Here is a 9619-nt window from a genome sequence, read left to right on the forward strand (position 1 = left end):
ACTGAAAACATTTGGAAGAAGTAATGGCTGTATTTTGCAGAAGAACAATTCTAAAGTGTAGTCTCAAAAAAATGAACATTCTTGGTTTGGTTTTATTTATTTTTATTTTAAAAAGATTTTATTTATATATTCATGAGAGTCACACACAGGGAGAGAGAGGCAGAGACAGAAGCAGGCTCCACGCAGGAAGCCCGACGTGGGACTCGATCCTGGGACTACAGGATCACGCCCTGAACCAAAGGCAGGCGCCAAACCGCTGAGCCACCCAGGGATCCCCCCCTTAGTTTGGTTTTAAAATAGGATTATCCTGGATTGTACTTTGGAGTGGCATTGATCCAGAGGTCTGAAAATGACTCTGAAAGTTCCAATTGTAGAGTTTAAAAAAATTGATAAAACCAAATGATCTACCATGAATTCACAAAGTTCATTCTCAGTTGATCCCATTATTATAACCTAAAGGACATGTATTTAAAAATACTTCTGTATTAGGCCATTAAGAAATTATCATTCTATCACCATTTGTTTTGTTTAGTGGTTTTTATTGTGATAAATATACATATTCTCCAATTAACCATTTGGAATTAAAATTCTCCATTTTAACCATTTTTAATTGTGCGAGTCAGTCGCATTAAGTACATTCACAGTGTTGTCCAACCATTATCACTTTCCATCTTCAGAACTTTTTCATTATTCCACACAAACTCTGTATCCATTAAATAATAGTCCCCCTCTCCTTCTCTCCTTTACTACACTTTATCTGTATGAATATGCCTATTCTAGGTACTTTATATAAGTGGAATCATAGCATTGGTCTTTGACATCTTGCTTATTTCACTTAGGTTTTCAAGGTTTATCCACATCATGGAATGTACCGGACTTTTTTTCTTTTTTAGGTTTAATTATATCCCATTGTAACCACCAAATTTTATTTTATTATTATTATTTTTTAAAAGATTTTATTTATTTATTCTTGAGTACACAGAGAGAGAGGCAGAGACACAGGCAGGGGGGAAGCAGGCTCCATGCAGGGAGTCCGAGGCAGGACTTGATCCCAGGACTCCAGGATCATTCATGTACTGGGCCGAAGGCAGGCGCCAAAACACTGACCCACCTGGGAATCCCCACCACCAAATTTTATTATCCATTCGTCTGTGGAGGGACATGTAGGTTATCTCTACCTTTTCACTATTGTAAGCAATGCTGCTATGGACATTGGTGTACAGGTATCTTTTTCAGTACCTGATTCAAATCTTTTTGGTATATACCTAGAAGTGGGATTACTGGATCATATTGTAATTCTCTGTTTAACTCTTTGAGAAACTGCCAAACTGTTTTCCAGTTTCCACACCATTTTATGTTTCTACCAGCAGTGCACAAGGGTTCCATTTTTTGTTTGTTTGTTTGTTTCCCTGTCAGGATTGTTTTCTGTTTTTATTTTATTTATTTATTTATTTTGTAATAGCCATTCGAAATATGTATGGAGTAGTATCAAGTGGTTTTGGTTTGCATTTTTCTAATGATGTGATGTTGCACATGTTTTTATGTACTTTTTGGCCATTTGTTTATCTTTGGAGAAATAGCTACTGAATGTTTTACTCATTTTCTTATTGAGTCTTTTTTTGTCATTGAGTTACAGGAGTTCTTTATATATTCTGGCTATTGAACCCTTATCAGATACATGATTTGCAAATATTTTCTCCCATTCCATGAGTTGTCTTTTCACTGCCTTGATAGGATCCTTTGCACAAAAGTTAATTTTTTTGAAGTCGATTTTATCTGCTTTTTCTTTTGTTGCCTGTGCTTTTAATGTCATTTGTCACCTTTTAAAATTTATGTTCGCTTAGTGCACATATGACATTTAAAAATGTTTCAAAAGAAAAAAGTTACTCTTCCATTACCCTGACATTTTAATGGATGTAAATTTTCCCATTGCCCTTATGCATGTTTTTATATACTTAAATGCCTACTATGTTTTCTTTATAGTCATTTATAGATTTTTTTCATGATTAAAAGAAGATAATGAGGTAATATATAACAATGCAGTAACAAGTATTAATGTTACATAATATAACATATTAACATTTTTAATGACTGCATAATAGGTTTGCTTAATTTATTTTTACAGATGGAGGTTGTTCCTTTTTTTTGTTGTTATTTCTAACAATAAGCTTATTTTTTAGTGCAACCCTATTCTTAATTTAGGAAAATATAACAGTATTGGAATCTAGCACATTTTACCATAAGTATGTACCGACAAGTTCAGTATTACTGTAACTTTAAGAGTCTTTGGCATCCTTGATGTGAGCTTTTCTTTCTTCATCTGTCAAAACAAGATGATCACAAAGCATATTCAAACTGTGTGGGCATATTTTTTAAAACTTGTTTTTCTTGTTAATTACTTGGTAAAAATGGTACTTTTTTTTTCATTTCCCCTTCCCTCCATTTGTATAGCTGAATATTTTCCCACGTTCATATCTCTCTTGTGTTCCTTTTTTGTCTATGTTTATCTAATTATGTTTTACTGTTTTTCACTATGACATGTATGACTCATTCTAATTTGAATACTGTACTATCATTTTTTTTTTAAGACTGCCTTCTCCATCTAGGAATCTGGAAGCAAAACATGAATATATTCTTTCGTAGGCATTATAGAGATTAATAGTTGAATAAATCTGAAGGCATAAGTATCTATTTCCAATGCTTCATATGCTCCTTCGACGAAACCTTTCTATTTGCATGTAATGACTGTCATATATTTTAGAATCTATTACTTGAATTTCAAAAATTTAGTGGTAGTGTATTTCTTTCAAATTTGGTTTAGTTATGAGATTTGTTGGGATTTAGAATTGAAAGCTCAGTAAATAGGTGTTCTAAGAATACTCCCCTCAGTCCCATTATTGAGTCAGATACTATGACTCATCTGTGAGCTAAGTACGGTAATTACACATGTGATATATTTTTTAAATTTTATTTATTAATTTTTAGAGAATGCATATGTGAGAGGAGGGAGGAGCAGAGGGAAAGAAGTAGACTCTGCTTGAGCAAGCCTGACACAGGGCTAGATCCCAGGACTTGGAGATTATGACCTGAGCCGAAACCAAGAATTGGATGCTCAACTGACTGAGCCAGGTGCCCCAGGGCTGAAAAATTCTTGAGAGAACATGGATTCATTTTGCTGTCCTACTGCATAGTAGGTTATGTGTTATGTAATATGTGTTCAATGGATAAGAGTTTATTGAAATAAACTTAATCATGGAGGGTCTAGAAGGAATTGTTTAATACTTTATTATTTTTTAAAGATTTATTTATTTATTTATTTATTTATTTATTTATTTATTTATGAGAGAGAGAGAGAGAGAGAGAGAGGCAGAGACACGGGAAGAGGGAGAAGCAAGCTCCATGCCGGGAGCCTGACGTGGGACTTGATCCCGGGACTCCAGGATCACGCCCTGGGCCAAAGGCAGGCGCTAAACCACTGAGCCACCCAGGGATCCCCATATTGTTTAATACTTTAGATGGGCTAACTTTTAATGGGAACTAAGTACGGACACTTTATCTAACTGGTTATATTTATAGTCACAACAAAAATAATTATATATTTTCCAGATAGTGTAATGCACTGGACTAGACTAGGCAAGAGATTTAGTGCTTGGGAAAAGAAAGAAACAGACAGTAGATCTCAAGGGTGTTACCTGTGGAGGAGAATTCTCTCCTGCATATTCCCACTCATACTCCCAGAATACTATAATTCTGTTCCTGCCCCCTCCCCATTATCTATACACATATATCTGACAAATCTGTGATTCTATTTAGTAGAAATAGAAAGAAAAAGTAATAGTAGGAACCTGATGATAATGATACTACAGTTTGGAGCAGCTCTAGAGGGTGTAAAGCTCTTATTCTTTTTATTTCCAAGTATCAATCCCAGAAGACCGAATTGAAAAGTTAAGTTTAAATTTTTTTCTTAGGGGTATACGATAACCATGAATAGCCTGGATTGTGCCAAACGTTATCCTTATATCACTTCTTCTACCCCATCCTCACTCTCACTGGTGAAGAAGTAACCATTATTTTCTGGAACCTTAAGGTAGATACAGTTCAATAAATAATATGTAACTTCTGTGTATAATGTGATATGAAGATACATAAGACATAGTGCTTACCATCAAGGGCTTGCCACTAGGGGGTGTGTGGTGGTTTGGGTCAATGAAACATGCACATATAAGATATGTGCTGTAAATCTGACAAAATGCTGTAGGAATTCTCAATTAAAAATAATGAATATCATAATCAGGAATGATTACCTTGAAGAGGCAGAGGTAGGTTGTTGGTAAAGTTGATGTGTTACAAATGAAGTAATAGTCAAAGGTACAGAGGTAAGAAATAATGACCTGTGTTTTCAGAACCATGAATCTCATTAGGCTATAATCTAAAGGGTCCTAGTAGGGTTGAATGGGAGATAAATTCTAGACCATATTAAGGGAGGCTGTAAGTGGTAAGTAGAGGAGTTTATATATAGCAGTAGGTAGCAGAAAGTGGTGGGGGGTTTCAGGACCGATTTACAAAGATTAATCTTCAGGACAATCTTCAGATTGTAAGATACTACCAACTGACCTGGAAGCTAGTATAAGTAGTACTAGTAAGATATAATGAGGACCTGAAGTAGAATGTAGGCAGTGGAACTGAAAGAGTGCAGACATGGTTAGAATTTAAGTATATTGGCAATTGATAAGGTACAGGATACAGAGAGTTGGAAAGTATCTTAGAGGATAGAGTAATGATGATATGAACAGAATTAGGAGGAAGTGGTTTTGGGGAAGGTAATGAGTTGTGGGTACATTGAGCTTTTAATATACAGATGAGATACTGTGTAAACAAAAATAAGGGTTTGGGAGAGATGTGAGGTAAGCTATACATAGATACTAAAATTCTGTGCTTGGAATTGATACCTGAGGAAGGAATGAAGTTTCATTCTAAAGAGTGAAAGTATAGCAAGAAGACAAGTAGTTTGAAGACAGAACAGGAACATCTCCATGTAGAAAGTAATTGGTATCATGAAGGAAAGTCAAGAGATAGCAAGGTTGGAAGATTAATAACTGCATAATATGGACCTGCCAAGGAGGTTACTATTCTGTATAAGAAGCTGTCTTCAGGGCACCTGGGTGGCTCAGTGGTTGAGCATCTGACTTTAGCTCTGGTCGTGATCTTGGGATCGAGTCCCACATCAGGCTCCCCAAGGGGAACCTGCTTCTCCTTCTGCCTATGTCTTCACCTCTGTCTCTGTGTCTTTCATGAATAAATAATTAAAATCTTAAAAATCTGTCTTCATAGGACTACTTGTATTTACCAGAGCATACATCGTGTTTTTTTCAAATCTATGATATTTTTTTCTCTTATCTAAATGATTTTTTTCTTTCAGTAACTTAATCTTATTTAAGTTGGAGTATTAAATAGCTCGGTTGAGGGCAGCCCAGGTGGCTCAGCAGTTTAGCGCTGCCTTCAGCCCAGGGCCTGATCTGGAGACTGGGGATCCAGTCCCACATCAGGCTGGCTCCCTGCATGGAGCCTGCCTCTCCCTCTGCCTGTGTCTCTGCCTGTCTCACTCTCTCTGTGTCTCTCATGTCTTCTAGGTTAAAGACAAAGTAGAAATTTTAGTATCAGTTTTACTGAAATAATGTCTGTTTACATTTATTCCAGTCTTTATTGAACATTTATGGGGGAAAAAAATCTCAAACTTGCCGCTGAAGTGAGCACAAAAATCTTAAACGCCTGGGTGGCTCAGCGGTTGAGCATCTGCTTTCGGCCTAGGTCGTGATCCGGGATCGAGTCCCGCATCGGGGTCCCTGCATGGAGCCTGCTTCTCCCTCTGCCTGTGTCTCTGCCTCTTCTCTCTCTCTCTATGTCTCTCATGAATAAATAAATAAAATCTTAAATAAAAAAAAAAAGAATATCGGCTCTTGTTATACTAGATTCTTATAAAACCATAATGTTCTTGGATCAACTTATCCATAGTGTAGATGTGCAGCAACCTCAACCTTTTCTAAGTTCATTTTGAACTTAGAAATAAATAAAAAACTTTTGAGCCCCAAATAACTGTTTCAATAAGCATGCAAATGTAAAATACATTTCAGAAATATTTTAATAAATTGTTTTGGAACTTTTATGCCTTACAAATATTCCTTAGAATTGACTAGGACAAAACACTTAATTTTATTTTTTTGTTCTTTTGTATTAATTCATGTGTTGCAGGTAAAAAAAAAGTAATAGCTTTATTTTTTTCCTGACAAGGCAAGTAATACTTCCCTGAAGTTAAAAAAAAAAAAAAAAAAAAAAGGCAAAAACAAAAAACTGGACCATATTTAAAAGTTTTGTTAAAAGACCCAAATAAATTGTATTCCCAGTATTCAGAGAAAGCTTATGTTAACATTTTGGCACTTATTTTTGTTTTTTTTTTTCTTGTGCTCATATTTACTTACACATAATAGGCACCTATAGGATTAGGATGATTAGTGTTGTTGCTTTGTAACCAGCTCTTTTGCAGTTAGTGATTTTGTAGCTGTATTTCCATCTCAGTACATAGCAGCACTGTTTTCATTACTACATGAATGTACTATAGAAATGCATTGTGTAATCAGTCTCATGTTTTTTCTCTTTTGTCATTTGCTGTGTCAGTGAACAGCCTTGTCTGTGCCTTTTTCGTATTTGATTATTTTTCTAAAATAGAATTAGAGCTATAAATGTAGTAGAGGTTTTTTGTGTTTTTTGTTTGTTTTAGATTTTATATTTATTTATTCATGAGAGACATACAGAGAGAGAGAGAGAGGTAGAGACATAGGCAGAGGGAGGCTCCATTCAGGGAGCCCGATGTGGGACTTGATCCTGGGACCCCAGGATCACGCCCAGAGCCGAAGGCAGACACTTAACTGCTGAAGCCACCTAGGAATCCCAGTGTAATGGAACTTATATAAACTCAGACTAGAATTGAGACCCTTGGACGAGAGGTATGTTTTTAGGATAAATTATGGCCTGATAAAGGCTCATTGTGTCAGACATAGGTGTATCAGATTATTGTTAGTTGATCATATGCTGAAGTGGTTCCAGAATTGCTATATTGAAGGACTGGAGGGATGGCTTTATATTTGAAAATGTATATTCTTAACATTCAAATTGAGCGGTGGAGAATCTTATAGAGGAGGTGGTGAGGATGGCTCTCTCAAAAGATGCCCATTAGAAATAACTGGGGCTAACGTTAATGCTTAAATAAAAATTATTGGTTTCTGAGTAAGTTCTGATTCCAGTATTATAATCTCATAACTTAGAAACCAAGACAGAATGAGCTTTTTACAAATTAAGAAGAAAAAATATATATGGTTGTTTATATAAAGAGTTGTTTATATATAGGGTGTTTATCCTATGAAAAAATTACTCCTGTCCCTCCCCATTGTGAACCTGTTTTTTTTTTTTTAAATTAATTAATTAATTTATTTATGATAGTCACAGAGAGAGAGAGAGAGGCAGAGACACAGGCAGAGGGAGAAGCAGGCTCCATGCACCGGGAGCCCAACGTGGGATTCGATCCCAGGTCTCCAGGATCGCGACCTGGGCCAATGGCAGGCGCCAAACCGCTGCGCCAACCAGGGATCCCATGTGAACTTGTTTTGGTTTTTAATGCAAAGTAATAATGATGTAAAATTTCCTGACATTGTTATTTGAAGATTAATAGGGAGTAGAGTTTCTTTCACTTAAGACTTGTCATAAAATTATTTACGTAATTAAAAAGATACGTATAATACAAGTAATCTGTGGGAATTTTACTTTTCTGAATCAGCTGTGTATGTTAATTCAGTTTTTTTCTTCATTATAAATCTATCTATGCACTTGACATAATTGACATTGTTTTCAACCTGCCATTTTCCTCATACTATCTATCATATTTTCCTTATTTCACTGTACTTTGTTTTTATTTACCTTGTTTAACTCACTTTAATAATTTATGTGAATCTTCTCTCATAATAGATCCTTGAGAGAGCAGTTAAGATGTTTTAAAATTCCTCAACTGTGAGCTCAATGTCTTACATATATGGTAGATGTGTTACAGTAAACTTTTTTCTTTTTTTGTAGCAGTGGCCCCACAGCTCTCCTTCTTTGTATCATTTGTCCTCAGCATTTGTTTCTATATGTCATTTTTTGTTATTTTTGTTTCACACAGTTTACGGGAACCAGATTTTTGCCTCTTCTATTTAAAGATATATTTATTTATTTGAGAGAGAAAGCACAAGAGCCTGAGTGGGAGTGGGGAGGGGGGGCAGAGAGAGAGAATCAGGGCAGCCTGGGTCGCTCAGCAGTTTAGTGCTGCCTTTGGCCCAGGGTGTGATCCTGGAGACCCGGGATTGAGTTCCGTGTCAGGCTACCTGCATGGAGCCTGCTTCTGCCTGTGTCTGTGCCCCTCTCTCTCTCTCTCTGTGTCTCTCATGAATAAATAAAATCTTAAAAAAAAAGAAAGAGAGAGAGACAGAGTGTGTCTTTCAAACAGACTCTCTGCTGAGTGCAGAACCTGACTCTGGACTCAGTCTTATGACCTATGAAATCATGAGCTGAGCTGGAACCAAGAATTGAATGCTCAACTGACTGAGCCACCCAGGTGCCCCATGATTTTTTTGCCTTTTTTTTTTTTTTTTTTTTTTTTAGATTTTTATTTATTTATTCACGAAGGACACAGAGAGCGGCAGAGGGAGAAGCAGGCTCCATGCAGGAAGCCCGATGCAGGACTCGATCCCAGGACTCTAGGATCACGCCCTGGGCCAAAGGCAGATGCTCAACTGCAGAGCCACCCAGGTGTCCCGATTTTTTGCCTTTTTGTTTTTTTAAAGCCTACTTTTTTTTTTTTTTTAACACTTTTTAAAAAAGATTTTATTTATTTATTCATGAGAGACAGAGAGAGAGAGGCAGAGACACAGGCAGAGGGAGAAGCAGGCTCCATGTTGGGAGCCTAATGTGGGACTCAATCCCAGGACTCCAGGATCATGCCCTGGGCCAAAGGCAGATGCTAAACTGCTCAGCCACCCAGGGATGCCCCCCTCCCTCCTTTTTTTAAGATTTCATTTATTCATTCATGAAAGACGTATAGAGAGAGGCAGAGACATAGGCAGAGGGAGAAGCAGGCTCCCTGTGTGGAGCCTGATGTGGGACTTGATCCCAGGACTCTAGGATCATGACCTGAGCCAAAGGCAGATGCTCAACCACTGAGTCACCTAGGTGCCCCTTTGCCTCTTCTATTAATGAAAATAGTTACTAAACTGTCTTACAGGGCAGCCCCGGTGGCGCAGCGGTTTAGCACTCCTGCAGCCCAGGGCGTGATCCTGGAGACCCTGGATCGAGTCCCACGTCGGGCTCTGCATGGAGCCTGCTTCTCCCTCTGCCTGTGTCTCTGCCTCTCTCTCTCTCTGTGTGTCTCTATGAATAAATAAATAAAATCTTTTAAAAAAAAACTGTCTTACACAAAACTGAATTTTGTATAAGAATGAGTATCATAGATAAATGAATTGTTTCTAGTTTACTGAATTATTTTGTGGGAATAACATTCTGTTATTCTGTGAGAAAAAAATATCTCCCTTAGTCT

General features: G+C 37.0%; 1 protein-coding gene across 45 annotated transcripts in view; it reads left to right on the forward strand.

Moving 5' to 3' along the window:
* Positions 1–9619, forward strand: part of ABI2 (abl interactor 2) — a 119663-nt gene that overhangs the window by 44855 nt on the left and 65189 nt on the right. Inside the window, exon 1 of one of the 45 annotated variants that reach the window (XM_038585456.1) lies at positions 3032–3190. The exons of the other annotated variants lie outside the window; for them this stretch is intronic. The gene's annotated coding sequence lies outside the window, so the exon portion shown is untranslated. Of the gene's footprint in view, positions 1–3031; positions 3191–9619 lie in introns of those variants that run through there. 45 annotated transcript variants of the gene reach the window in all.

The sequence above is a fragment of the Canis lupus genome, chromosome 37, assembly GCF_011100685.1.
Source record: "Canis lupus familiaris isolate Mischka breed German Shepherd chromosome 37, alternate assembly UU_Cfam_GSD_1.0, whole genome shotgun sequence".
Taxonomy (NCBI): domain Eukaryota; kingdom Metazoa; phylum Chordata; class Mammalia; order Carnivora; family Canidae; genus Canis; species Canis lupus.